We start from the raw sequence: 14,199 nt of genomic DNA on the forward strand, positions 1-14,199 counted from the left end.
ATGTGTCAGTGTCATTTAACAAAAAACAGCAAAAGTGTAAGTATCCTGAAGTACAAAATAGTTATATTCATTCTAGGTGACTAAAACATTCTTATTTTCATGTCATATTTAAGAAATTGAAGAATGTAGTTCTGACCAAAGCAACCCATTAAAGATACTATGCCTTCTTTAAACCTCTAAGGTGAACTACTGATGTTACACAGTTTGCACCTCAGCATAAACAAATCTTTCTACCTTTTGAGTTCATGTAGTTGAATTATGTACAGCCAGTTCTTTCAAACTTTCACTACAACAATAGATATTATGTAGAAGAGTACATATACAATTTAACAAGACAAATAGAAATCTTCCCTTTCAAGTTGTGGGGTAAGAAACAGGTACAGATATTAAAACCTCTGTGCATTAGTTCCACTGAGAAGCTTATTAAAGCTTGTTCCAGAGAACCTCACTATTTCTGAACCATGTTTGCATCTGAACTTCCTGTATGAATTCAGACTTCCCAGGAGACAATTTCAGCACAGCAATCTGTAAACCAGTATAACCCATGTGAATCTGTGTAGTCAATTTTCATGATAAAGGAAGAACAGAGTTTGAAAGTTTGCATGTGCCCTCTGTAGTTAAGGACAGTTTTACCATATCTTCTCTGCTTTGGTGTTATGCTTTTTGAACATTACATCCTTTTTTACCAGAAAATGACCAATGGAAATAACTGTACAATTTACCAATAAAGGAGAATGAAGATGATCCCTTGTCTTCCCATTTTAACCATATTGCTAGTAAACTGCTTTCTAGTAAATGTGTCTCAAAGACATCATCATTAAAAAAAAAAAACACTAACCTACAACTGCTTTTGCTCTTTGTATCTCATTATTACTTTGCATCAAGGCAGTCACAGACTTTAAAAAAATTAAATATATATATACACCCACACTACTTTTCACAGGGTCATTAGTTAACAACAACATAAAAGTAACAACATAAATCTCAGTGGTACTTCCTTTAAATCCATCTCTTACACACTTCCAAGGTAAAGGATCCTGTTTAGGTATTAAATACAGTTAGCAATGTTTAGAACATTTTGCTATTTCCTCTGACTACCACATAAAAACTGCCAATGCTTAAAAGCAAACTAATATTGATGTTATCTCCTTCATCTGAAGGGTGGCGGATTTTTGTTGGGTTTGGGGGTGGGTTGTAGGGGCAGAGGCTGTTTTTCACAGTTCATGAAAATATGTTCATTGGTCCAAAGGGAAAGCAAACTTTTCAATGAACCATACAAGTCATTTTAGAGAATGTTAAACATAAAGTAAAGCAAATGACCAAGGGGGGGGAGGGGAAAGAAGGTTGACTTAGAGGAAAATATCTTGGTGTTTTCATAGAATTGCTTTAAATCTCAGCATTTGATAAACACTCAACCCTAGAAGTCATCTTCTTTACTCTACCCACCATTCCAATCTTTATAATTAAAACTTTGAGGCTTTACATATCCTGAAAGACTCAGAAACCACAGAATCAGACCAGTTTGGGTTGGAAGGCACAACAGTCCAGTTTATTCCATACAACCCCCTGCAATAAGCAGAGACATCTCAACTAGGTCAGGTCACCCATATCCCCATCCAAGCTCACTTTGAATGTGCTCAGAGATAGGGCCTTTACCACCTCTTGAGAAAACATGTTCCAGTGCACCACCCTCGGAGTAAAAAGCTCCTCCTATTATCTAATCTTAACATACCTCTTTTCACATTAAAACCTTGTTCTACAACATGCCCTTGTGAAAAGTCTCTCCCCAGCCTTCTCATAAGCCTCTTTAGGTACTGCAAGATGGTCTAAAAGGTCTCTGCAGAGCCTACTCCTCTTCAGCCTGAAGAACACATGCTCTCTTAGCCTGTCCTCACAGGAGAGCTTCTCCAGTCCTCTGACCTTATTTTCCCAAGAGCAAAGTCTATTCTCTCCTGAAGGTGAGAAGGATTTTACAAATACACTATACCTGCACTAACCAATTTTTAATAGCAGTTTAGATTCCAGTCTATCTTAAAAGGAGGACAGAGATTTCTGTAAAGTGAATCAGACTGACAATGCATATGGAAATGCTAGAAAAAAGTGAAATGAGTTCCTATCATGAAACAGACATGCATTTGCACTTCACATATAGTGATTTTAACCCATTTTCAGATTAAAGGCAATGAATAGCAGCCATCACTTGGAATGCTAGAAAGAACACTGCTCATAAGACTGCATCGTTTTCATCACTGGTGATGCTCTAAAGGCAGAGTAAACAACAAACTGGAATTACAAAGACTGATGTCCTTTTAGTTCCTGCCACTTATTCTGGAGATTAAATTCACACATGTATCAGCAGAAAGATGGTGACAATGAAAATTTTACTTCTAACATGCTGATAATGAATGATACCTTCTTACTACCAGAACTTTCCCAAATTTCACAATAGCCTATAACTATGGGTTACAGTAGTGCTCTAAACAATATTTCTCCCTCCATTAGAAAAAAGTCTACTTTTATGCTCATACAGAAGCCATGTTCTACTTCAAACACATTACATTTTCAAGAGCACTGAATTGACTGATCAAGTGCAAGCGAGACCTCCAGTTACTCCAACATTCTCACTGGAACTTGCCACAGTTTTCTAAATATCTTACTTCAAAGTGATTGAACGACAACATGTTGGTTTCCTCTGTTAACCTTTCCTAGCTTCCAGGTAAAACACATATAGGAAAAGAAGCAGAAATGGGAATGCATGCACACAATATTCTGATAAAATATTGCATTTTTATAAAATATATTTATTAATAAAAGCAAAAATGCCAAGATGTTGGCCTTCTGCTGGTATTCTTTCATTGTCTGATATGCATTGTTTGTGGAACATTAAATAAACAATAGCGCCATTTCAAAATGCAAAGAATACTCAGCATCCCAAAGACTGATACCTCAAAGAACATTATTACAGAATTAGGAAAACTCCATGTATTTCATGTATGAATGAACACAGACTAAAGGAAGATTCTGCATACATGTTGCTACCCTCATTGAACGGTAATATTTTCAGATAGCAAATATACAGAAGCAGCACTATCAGTCATGAACTAAGAACTTAATTTTAGTTTGGTTTTGCACTATTTCTTTGGTCTCACTTAACTTTTTTTTTCATATTTTATTCATTTTTATTTTTTACCAAAAGGTGCAACTTCAGCTTACTACGTATAATTACTCAACTATCAACATGACAGTAGATTAAGCCTTAGATATAAAGATAGTTTCAACAATTTTACTTACCACAGAAACTATATGTTTATTGTATTTTTTAACCATTCATACACTAGCACAGACATCCAAATAGGATTAAATAATAATTTAGGATTCTGTTTTTCATAATCAAAAGGCTAAAATGCCTTTTTCCTCACCTCCAAACAGTGGCTGCATTTTCCCTTCCTCATTTATCCTATTTTCTAACTGTTAAAAAGAAATACCAACTTCTTCAGTGCTAGCAATTTTGCTTAACTCACTTAAGAATAAAGATTCAAAGCTCTGAGCCTCTGCCCTTACCACCATCAATTCTAGTCCCACCTGAAATTTATAATACTAAAGTGATTGTGCTGAATTTCTGGGAGTCAATCTTTCTGGCTGAATGGTTGTCTTCTTGATGGAGAATGGCAGTTGTCCCCGAGGAGAAGGGTAATAGTCGGATTTTGTCTTTTCCTTTAAGTCAGACTAACCACATAGTGCTGCTGAGTCAGCCATACCTGCAAGCAGAAGGCAATCATAACCTTCTTGATCAAGTCTACCTTTCCCAGGAGTGCAGCTGGACACAAAATAACAACTAATATCACTGAAGTGATGTTCTGGGTTGAATATATTAGGAGACCAACCCGATATTTTTCTAACAGCAGAACATTACAGTTTAAGATGAAAGAGCTAGACAGGCTACCACACTAGAAAAACAAACCAAAACAACCAATAAGCCTAATGCAAGTGTACTTAAAATGTACCGCAATATTCTGCCTCAAGTTACAGAGAAGCTGTGAATGATGATAAATAAATTATCTTAATAGAGGTCTGCCATTTTTAATAGCAAGCAATAGAGAATGCATGATCCTGTGTGGAGTAAGGTATTTCTTGCATTGTATATATGCAGGTACACATTATATATATTAAAAAATATATCAGCCTATGTTTTTTAAATACAAAGTTCACTTGATGGATCATTATTTTTACACTGGCTGTAAACTTTGCAGTAAGCAACTATACCCATTTGGAGGCCAAGCCTCTGAAATACATTGCACCAGGGCATGCTGGCTGTTAGGTTTATCCAGCTATCATAGCAACCGCAGCCAGAATATAAAGAGCTTCTCCAAGAGGCAACTTTACATAAGGTCAGTAAGTCCCCTGACAAAAATTTCATACAGTGCTCAATCTTAGACATACAGCCAAATCTTTGTTCTCTTCATAATCCTTAGGGAAAAAAAAAAAAAAAAAAAAACTAATGACAATCACAGGCAACATATTAAATGGCAGTATTTTCAGCACAGCTGGGATTCCATTCTAAAAATAATTTTTAAACTATTACCCAACAACCTATTGCAATAATGAGCTGACAAAGTCTTGCTCAATAAGCAGTTACCACCATGGTTTTGCTACTAGGGATAAAAGATTTTCTTTCTAAAAAAAATTTTTCTTTTCTAAATGCCTACAGTGACTTTTCAGGTGCTTCTATAAACACATCACTGTCACTTACAATCAGTGGATCCTTCCTTTTGTTGAAAGTTAAAATTAATAAAATCTTGAGAATCAAAATAGCAACAATTACCATAATCAGACTCTTCCATGCTTTATAACAGTACTATTATACAGCACAAATGGTCTTATTCAGCAAAAGGTGAAGCTTTCAAAAATTATACCAGAACACTTCGTAAAATATTGTGCACTACTTGTTTGGGAAATTCTATTTTTTTCTAATCAAAATGCTATCAAAGAAAAGTTTTAGTTTAACCCTAACCCTATGACAAATAACGAGGAAAAAATGGCAGGTTCATTCAATAGGTTTTCTACCAATGCTTCCTTGCAATTCTACACTCTTGGTTCCTTGTGGGCCTTTTTAATCTGAAAAAACAGTAAATTAAAGGGTGGACAAATAAAGCATTAAACAAATATAAACAATTTACTTCTACCTCATCAAGAATATGAGATTTAGAGGATCCATGTCCAACACTTCATAACAAGCAGGACTGTAGATACATGTTTCATAGTGAAATAATGAAAGAAAAATATTTAGCATTTTAATCAGGTTCCTATATTATATAAATTTTGTTTTAAATATTCATTTCTATATTGAACAAGAGGAAACACAAAGTGCCCACCTAAAAACCAATGACCCTCAAACAGCTGCTTGCATTTAAATTTACCTTCACAGTCTGAACATTAGAACCATATCCCATGAACGCTTTTAGCCAATTGAAGCCTTGAAACAATGTCCAAAAAACAACTGAAAGAACTCGGGACAATTACAGAAAACAAATTGCGTTTTCAAAGCAGACATTTGATACCTAGAAAGTGAAACAAAAAAACATGAAGCCAGGCACTTTGCAGGGTCAGAGAAGGAAGGTTAAGAAGTTTCTATTGTGTCTGCCAAATTTTTATTGCTTCTAAAGTATTTTGAAAGTATTTTAATAACTTGATTTGCAAATCTGTTCTATTACATCTGCTTCTCATATTAAGCTCTTCTTCCAAGCCTACAGTAGCTACTGTCATATTGCCTACAGAAACAACACCTGGCTCTCTAACCCAAGAGCTGTACCTCAGAGAGAACTAATAGTAATCAGCTACCTAGTCAAAAAGTCTTTACTAGCACCACACTGCTATGCAAGAAAGATAACATACAGGTATAAGATTAACTTCTATGCTAACCAAGCTCAGATAAGTGAAACTCTTCAGTTGACAATGCAACACAGTCACTGTGTAGTGCCTTGGTTCAAGCAAAGGTTATCAACAGGTAAACTTCCATTTGATTTAATACAGTAATCTCCCCTTTTATATGAATTTTGAACTGTATTCAGAGTTAACACTTCTCAAAAAAAGTTTGGAGAATGTAGGTGGGTGAGACAAAAATCTATTGCTTTTGGCTGTTGCTCTTTCCTTGAAAGCAAAACTGGTTTATCATTATTGGATGGCGTCATAGCGCACAGAAAAATGAAGAGCACATCATAAGACGAGTTCTGAAAGCAACATTAAAATTAAATGTTTTTCTCAGTCCAACACTCTGATTCTGAGTCTGAACATTCTTTCACTTGGGTGAAAAACATATCTAACACATACACCAGTCCAGCACCTCTTCTGTCCCTGAGATCCATAAGTTTACTCCAGCAAATAAAACTGACTGAGGAACTCCAGAAGGAAGACTTCTTCAGATCCAAGAAACAGAATCTCAACAATTCCATGACACTGCTCACTGCTAATGGGAAGGACAGAGACTAAAGAGCACTCCAAGATAAAGATATCTGTATATTCCTGTAGCAAACACAGAGAAACTCCTTTTGAGTGCCATAGCCCTCAGTACATTTGTTGCATTTTATTTTTTAGTAGAAACAAAAGAATTAAATATCATGCCATCAATCCTTCAAAGCTATACTTGTCTTTTCATTAAACAGCAAATGCATTTACCTCAAATATTTTCAGATAAAAATCTTTTGTGATCCTGAAATGTAAAGCTTTTCAATCCCCCATAGCCTTGACAATTCTGCAAAATTACTTAATGCAAAGGCTAGAGGCCTCCAGAGCAGAGCTAATTCCTCCCAAAGGATAACTCCCCTTCCCAGATGGATGCAGTTCTCTCTGGGAACTGCTTCATGACATCCATCTCTAAAATTATTCAGGTCAGTTCCACTTAGAAGAGAGTGTTAAGAACACCTGAAGAGCACAGACCTAACACCCCAGAAGGCTACACACATTGCTTTTTTATGTCTCACAACTTTTCCAGTGTTCCCTTCCACATTCCAGAGATGTGAAAGCAGCTCAGCACTTCATATGCAGATTATATTACTCACATCTGAAACAGGGTTTTTTTCCTCCCTCTGTCCCATATTAAACTTTATTTGTTCTGGTTGTGTGGGAGAGGCCAGTTCTAGCTGTAGTTACACTCTAATATTACTGTAAAGCAATATCATGCTGCCATGCAATAGCTCTTTAATGTCAACCATAACCTTCATAAATGGGTTTGTAACGAGAAACCCTTGTTTGTCATTCAGTAGGTATGATTGATGCTATGTGAGTGAAGTGTAGCCACAGTGACCATCTCAATAACATGAACAGCTGCCAAATATTCATTTAGCAGAATGAGTTTAAAAAACTTTGAGCAGATTGCTTTCACAAGGCTGCTTTCAACAAAAGGAAACATAATTAACGAGCTAATATCAGCATGTGTCTGGCTAAGCTAATGAATATCAAATTACACAGAATCCTGTATAAATCATCATTATCCTGAATTTTAATTGAACTTGCAATTAAACATGACAAATTTTATATACACTAAACCTTTAATTTATACTTTCAAATAAGAAATAATTTATCATTTTTAGTATTTCATAGTTAATTTCCCAATATGTACACTTCTAATTAACAAGGACAGACAGGCCTGAAAAAAAAGGAAAGAAAAACACACCAAAACCTGCTGAATATCTCCATTGGTTACATCAACTTTCAACAGATTAAAATCAGAGGCCAGAAACTTAGAACAGTGAAGCAAACCACTGCTTCTGCAAATCATATTTAATTTCAAACTAATTCTTTGAATACCATGTGCAGCTAGAAGAGAACTGAGATGCAGCAATGTCTAAAGGGCAGTTTGAAATCTGGGTTAGGTTTCTGCAAAAGAAGCAACAGTTTTGAAACAAACTCTTAGTAATAACTTCATAATGCTCCATTTATACAGTTTCTTAATCTTATTGTCACTATGGATTAGAGCTGTCACCATGCAAAAGAGTGCTTCTTGACAAAATATCTTACTCATTATCTAGTTTAATCTTAATTATAGTCCCTCATTGATGATCATTCCCTTTTGCTTATTTCCAGTATCATCTGAGAACCTGAAGAGAAGGATTTCTTTCCCCATCTCCTAATACTCATATGCTCCAGTTACTTTTTCTGTTTCATCAAAATATTACCATTTCTTTTCATTTCTGTATAGAAAAATTTGACTCACTGAAAGAAAATAAACCGGTCTTACAGCTGTGAATGTGAAGTTTAGAGACAGAAGCAGCTGCATTGCTGTAAGCAACCACAAAGTTCAGCTAGCACAGCTAACTCAGCTGGAAGAGTAGGAGGAAAAAAATACCATTACAGCCATGCCAGCAAAATCTGTGGTATAGAAAGTGTCAGGATGGCATGAACGTGCATTTGTTCAAGGAGTTGCAACAATAGTAGATGAAAATGTTCCTTGTTCTGGTATATCTTGCTCTCCTCTTGGAGTCTGCAGCAGAATTATGCTAGCACAACTGGTAAGACAGTGCCCTAACACAAGCAAGCCCCCAGCTAGGAAAGGCTATGCACAGCTGAATGGCACATGGAAAATGTGGTCAAACTCCAACTGCAATTAACATGTATGTATATGACTGCAGTGAAGACTCAAACACTTTCAGACACAAGTCTCATTGAAAGCTCAAGATAGCAAGATAGGACATACAACGCATTAAAGAAAGTATTCTCAAATACTCAGTGTTTATAAACTTGCTTTCATTCAGGTCCCCAATAATATTCATCCTTCAAAAGCAGATGGATCTTTCAAAATCCTTATTACAAAGAAGAGTCTTCATTCATGCAGTTTGCTGAACCTTCAAGACAATGCACATTATGAAGTCCCATTGCTCGCTGACCATAGCAATGAAACAACTGGAGAAATAAAAGGATGAAACTAAGAGAAACTGAAAGCTTCTCCCACTAGGAAACAGCTTAAGGAATTCTATTAATTCCCACAGAAAATTAGGTCAACAGCTTTCATATTTACAGCACTCAGCATTTAAAGAGTGAAATTTCTGATTTAATGAGCAGTAGAATTAGGGATACAACAGGCAATTTCTGCTACTGCTGTTAATTATAGTAAACATCTTTGGGTGCTTCTTGCAGTCCTTAATTTTCCTCAAGCCACCTACCTGCTTCTATTATTTTATTTTTATCCACTGTTCTGCCTGCTCTCCAAGGTATTTAGTATCTTGCTATGCTCATAATTTTTTGAACACACTTAAGAATGAACATACCTGCCCATGCTGACTAAATGAGATCTGGATATCCTAGAAGAAGCTCAAATGTTTTCAGATCACTTGAAGGAAAGCCTCTGTCCTGCAGCTTAGCAGGACTTCATTCCTATACAACCTTTTCCCCAAAATGCTTTGAGAAATGCAAAGCAAAAAAAACCAGAATAAATAGTAGGGACTGAGTGCATGATTTCCAGAATTATTTCTCCACCTTACTTGTACAGTTCCATAAGATACTTAATCCCTTAAAGAAATCAGAGACAAAAGGCAATAAATCAGCAGAGTAGTATCCATCTCCAGTTAGAGATTCCTAAATACCGAGATACTGTTCTGATTCTGCCACTGCCTGACTATATGATCTTCAATAACTACTCTGCTTCTCTATCTCCCCATTTATTCTCTCAGAAAGAACTAAACTGATGCTTAACTCACCCAACAATCCTTTTTTTCCTCCTCTAATAAATCCTTCTAGAGATTATTTGCACATTTTTGCTCCCATATTTCCTGTTCAATCCAGAGCCCTCACCTTTCTGACACCATTCCTTCTGCAAATACACATACTAGTCAGCAAAAATAACATTGCCTACCCATCACTGAGAACAAATAAATGAATTAGCTCAGACATAATTCTCCTCTAGGTTTTCCTAGTGCATTTTGCATTGTCTGTCTACTTAGATTACAAGCCCTCAGAGCAAGGACACATTGTCTTTTTTGACTTGTACAGCTCTGAGCACATGGTTTGCACATAAATAATATTAATACCAACGATAATACTGGTTTGGCCAGTCTCAATACACATGAAAATGAGGCAGCAAGTGCTTCTATTTTTTCTTTTTCATATAAGGAAATGCCATATTTCTTCTCATTTTTCAGGGACTTACAAACCTAATAGAACTGCACGTACGAAGGCTCTGAATGTTTAATGCTTTTGCTGAAAAGCACTATGTGTTCATGCAGGAGAAATAGCAGGACAAATATTTTCACACATTTTCAGATAGCTGAGTGAAACTGGCTCCACCAGAATTTACAGTTGAAGACTACCAGAATTTACAACTTGTGAAATTGTGGCTGTCTGTATTTTCTCATTACAGTGTGCTTGCTAGAGATAGAGAAGGTGGGATTTTTTCCCTCTTTTTTCCTTTTTTTTTTGCCATCTACTGTCGCACTACTTCCTAGTTAAACCTTGTCTCAAGTTATCAACACTCTCTGGAGAGATAAGCTTCTTCTCACTTACAACCTGTCACTAATAATCGAACTTTCAAGACTCCATCTCGAAAAGAGACTACCGGAGGCACACAGGTCACAGGAATTAACTGCCACCAGTCCTTGCAGAAAACTAAGCTCATCAATCTATAGCTTCTCGTCATAATTAGAATAACGGCTTCGAAAATTTGGGCTGATGTTGACTCAGTCTTATGCCACAAAGACCACCGATTAAAATCTTGGTGTGAAACTTAATGATAAGTGCTGGTGGCGTTGTCGTGGAGACAGGGACAAACAATTCCCCTGCCCTGACATTTTCAATGTCCTGCAGAAGAAAAACTGTCCTCTTTAGTGTGGCACTGTATGAAGCTTATTTATGGCTACAGGGCTTGCTGGATTGATGACTGTCGTAACACACTGTCAAATCCTTTACTGACACATTCATTTTTTGAGCCCCTGGTGTGGCAGAAATAAAACACAACAAAAATGTGAAAGTATTATTTATCAGCTTCTGTTTGAGTAAATAGCGGATGAAATAAATTTGGTATATGTTTGTATCCAGATGTGTGCACAACTCCCTACATTTATTAAATGCACAAGAAACAAAAATTATTTAATGTAGTTCAAGATTCTTATAGCTTTTGACTGCAGTTTTGCAATGGATTTTAACAGATAAAACCCAAAAGGGCTAGTGTAGTTAAAGCTTTAAGAATACAGCTTTGATTGTGCTGTGTCCATAGTAAAATACAAAATATTGCACATTTGGCATTAAAATTTAAGAAGTGTGATGTTGGTTTTGATACTGCATTTCAGAAAGTCAGCCTGAGGTTGCCACGGGTCTACTGACAGTAGCATGCTCTAACATTAATATGTGCAGCATTATTTTTATCACTATGAAATTAGAAGGTGCTCTGTCTTCTCTTTCAGATAAAATTTGTTTCCTTCCCTTTAAATATAGTGAATGTTATTGGTAAGCTTTAAGGCTCTTGTTAACATCCAGCAGCTTTTACAATGCACTAATTAACAATTACACAAATACCACTCTGGACTACAGCAATTAAATTTACAGTCACGTTATCATCAGAGAGAGCTCAAAATGCACATCTGAAACCTCCGCACTGAACATCCCCAAAAGTTTCTGTACACAGATTTTTCATACTGATCACATTTTCAGGAATCCTACCTGCTTTAGCTTCCAGGTTCAAAATTATTAAAAAAGGAATCCTCTGCTTCAAAACTTAGAAGCACCTTTGTCTGTCTATGAAGGGAAAAAAAATAGAAGTCCAAGACTTACTTCCCCGTATGACAAAGAGAAAATAAACCCACCGTAATGTTCTCTCCCTTTGTCCAGTACATTCTTCCTTAAAAATATTTTAAAATATTTATTGCGTCTCTTCTAAGTTAAAAAATCCTGGGCAGAGAGGTGCCAAATGAGCACACTGCTCTTTCACAATACCTAAGTACAAAAGAGAGTGAGCAAAAGGTTGCTCTCTGTACTCAATAATTGCAAATCCATCAATGTTACCCACAGATATAGCAGAACACACTGAGAAAGTTCTACACAAAAAAGGAAATGAAAATCAAAATTTGGGGACTGAGCATGACTAAGACTTTGAAAACAATGTGCTAGCTACATGGAAGTTCCTTAATCCTCAGGAGCTGATTTACCTTACCTACCCTCTATGTACTTCCCCCACTCAGCCCCAGTTCCACAGCATTCCCACCACACAACATGACTTAAATATATATATATATATATATATACACACATCTCAGCCATGGAAATGCTCTTAGGATGTTTACAAGGAAGTGTCTTCAAATCTGGACAGAGATAAATCATTGCTTCCCTCAGCACTGGGTGTTTGTCAATCATAACAATTGTTATTTATAGCCTTTGAATATTCTCTACTTGCATTATTTTGGATTACAGCTTCAGATTTTGGGGTTTTAAAAGGTGAAGGATCTGAACAAAGAGGTACATCTTTAATCTAGTACTTGATAACTACTGGCATACACTATCAATGCTCCAAGTCCCATCAGTAATTTAAGTATGTAAATAAAATGTGCAAGTTTCTCAAGAGATTTAGGGAGCTCTAACAAAGTGCTATAATTTACTTCAAAAAACATTATGAAATCATTTTAGTCAAGAAAATTAGGAATTGATCCTCCAGAGCTATCAATAGCAAGAGAGAAAATAAAGAGAGAGTCCTATTTCAATAAAACTGAATCCTTCAGCTTTCTTAGGAAATTTGCAAAGCTTCAGCTAATGCTAAGCTGTATTAATACACAAGGTGACTCAGAATTATTAGAATTTCTCAGTTGCAGCATTCAAACCTTCAAGTTAATACATAGCAAAATAAATCTGCCCCTCAACAGCATCAAGTTACAAACATTTATATCTAATTGATATAACAGAAATTATAATCAATTATTCCTTTTTCAACTCTGTAAAACATATACAGATATTTCAGATTAATGTATGTAGTAAGTGCAGAGTTTCTTGTAAAGATTTGTGACAAAATGTCAGTCTTTAATTTTCTTTGCTTTGCTGGCTTGCAAAAACTTATAATGTGAAAGTGTTTCTTAAAGAGGGGGAATTAAAGTGGTCTAAAATGGTTATAAAATACAGTTTATGCCCTTCTTATGCCAGATGAAAAAGCTGAGTGTACCACATGGTAACTCTGGGTGACTAAACAGACTGTCAAATATGTAAAAAAAAAAAAAAAAAAAACCAGAAAAAAAACAACCAAAAAAACCTCTGGCAGTCAGTTCTAATTTTTTCATGGCCATCAGCTTTTCTTGTCCTATTAGTTACCATAACATCAACACAGTGTTGAGCAAAATACCAGAAGCTTTCATTAGAACCATTAACATAATTTGATAACTGATGGTATTTGATTTCTGACTTTTGAACTTTGAGCTAAAGCTTGGTGTAAGATATAATCTCACTGATTGGCTGTTTTTTAAAATACAATCACTTCAAGTTATATTTCTTTGTTAAATGTAATTAATGTTCACATTTGTCACAAATTATATTATTTAAGAAAGAGGCAATAACGATGAAAGATGTCACAAATGTTAAACTCTTGTCGTCTTCCCCCAAATGATTAAGCCCCAATTTAAGAATTGCTCAAAATAAACTGGAGCCATGCACACAGTAATGGATATTTATATAAATAAGAACTTTACAATAAAGCATTGATGGTTTTGCTTAACTTCAAAACAAATTAAAAGTTTAGTACTAAATCCATCTATGTCAGATGCTTTAGAGCCATGATCAGGATGTTCTACTTAGAACAGAGTATTCAGTTATACACTGTTTTCCTGATATTTAAATACAGTGAAAGTAGTAAGGACAGCTTTTCCATCTCCTGTCTCTACTGGTGTGAGTAGGGACTTACAGACTGATAGAAGCTTCCCCTCTGACCACAGTTCTTACAATCAAACTTTCTCTGTTCCCTCAGCATTTGGCTGCATTGGTGTTAGAGCCTGAGCTCACAAGCCTTACCTCCTGGGAGGGCTCCTCAGTCTGGTACCTGCCCTGTGCTCCCACAGCAGGTAGGATGACCAGGGTAGGCAGTTTTCTCTCGTGACCAGGCTCGTGAAGCTCATGCTTCTGTGCAGATCACTGTGTGGATGTGACCAGGTCAATTATTGCAAGCCACATGCCTCTTTATGGCAAGCAAAAGACTGCAATATAAATACAAACTTTTTTGTACTGGCAAATGAGTAAGGTAGC

At 36.0% G+C, this 14,199-nt stretch overlaps 1 protein-coding gene across 13 annotated transcripts in view; it reads right to left on the reverse strand.

The window, feature by feature from the left end:
* LRMDA (leucine rich melanocyte differentiation associated) overlaps positions 1–14,199 on the reverse strand; it is a 656,646-nt gene that overhangs the window by 351,817 nt on the left and 290,630 nt on the right. The gene's annotated exons all lie outside the window — the stretch shown is intronic.

The sequence above is a fragment of the Anomalospiza imberbis genome, chromosome 8, assembly GCF_031753505.1.
Source record: "Anomalospiza imberbis isolate Cuckoo-Finch-1a 21T00152 chromosome 8, ASM3175350v1, whole genome shotgun sequence".
NCBI classification, from domain to species: Eukaryota; Metazoa; Chordata; class Aves; order Passeriformes; family Viduidae; genus Anomalospiza; species Anomalospiza imberbis.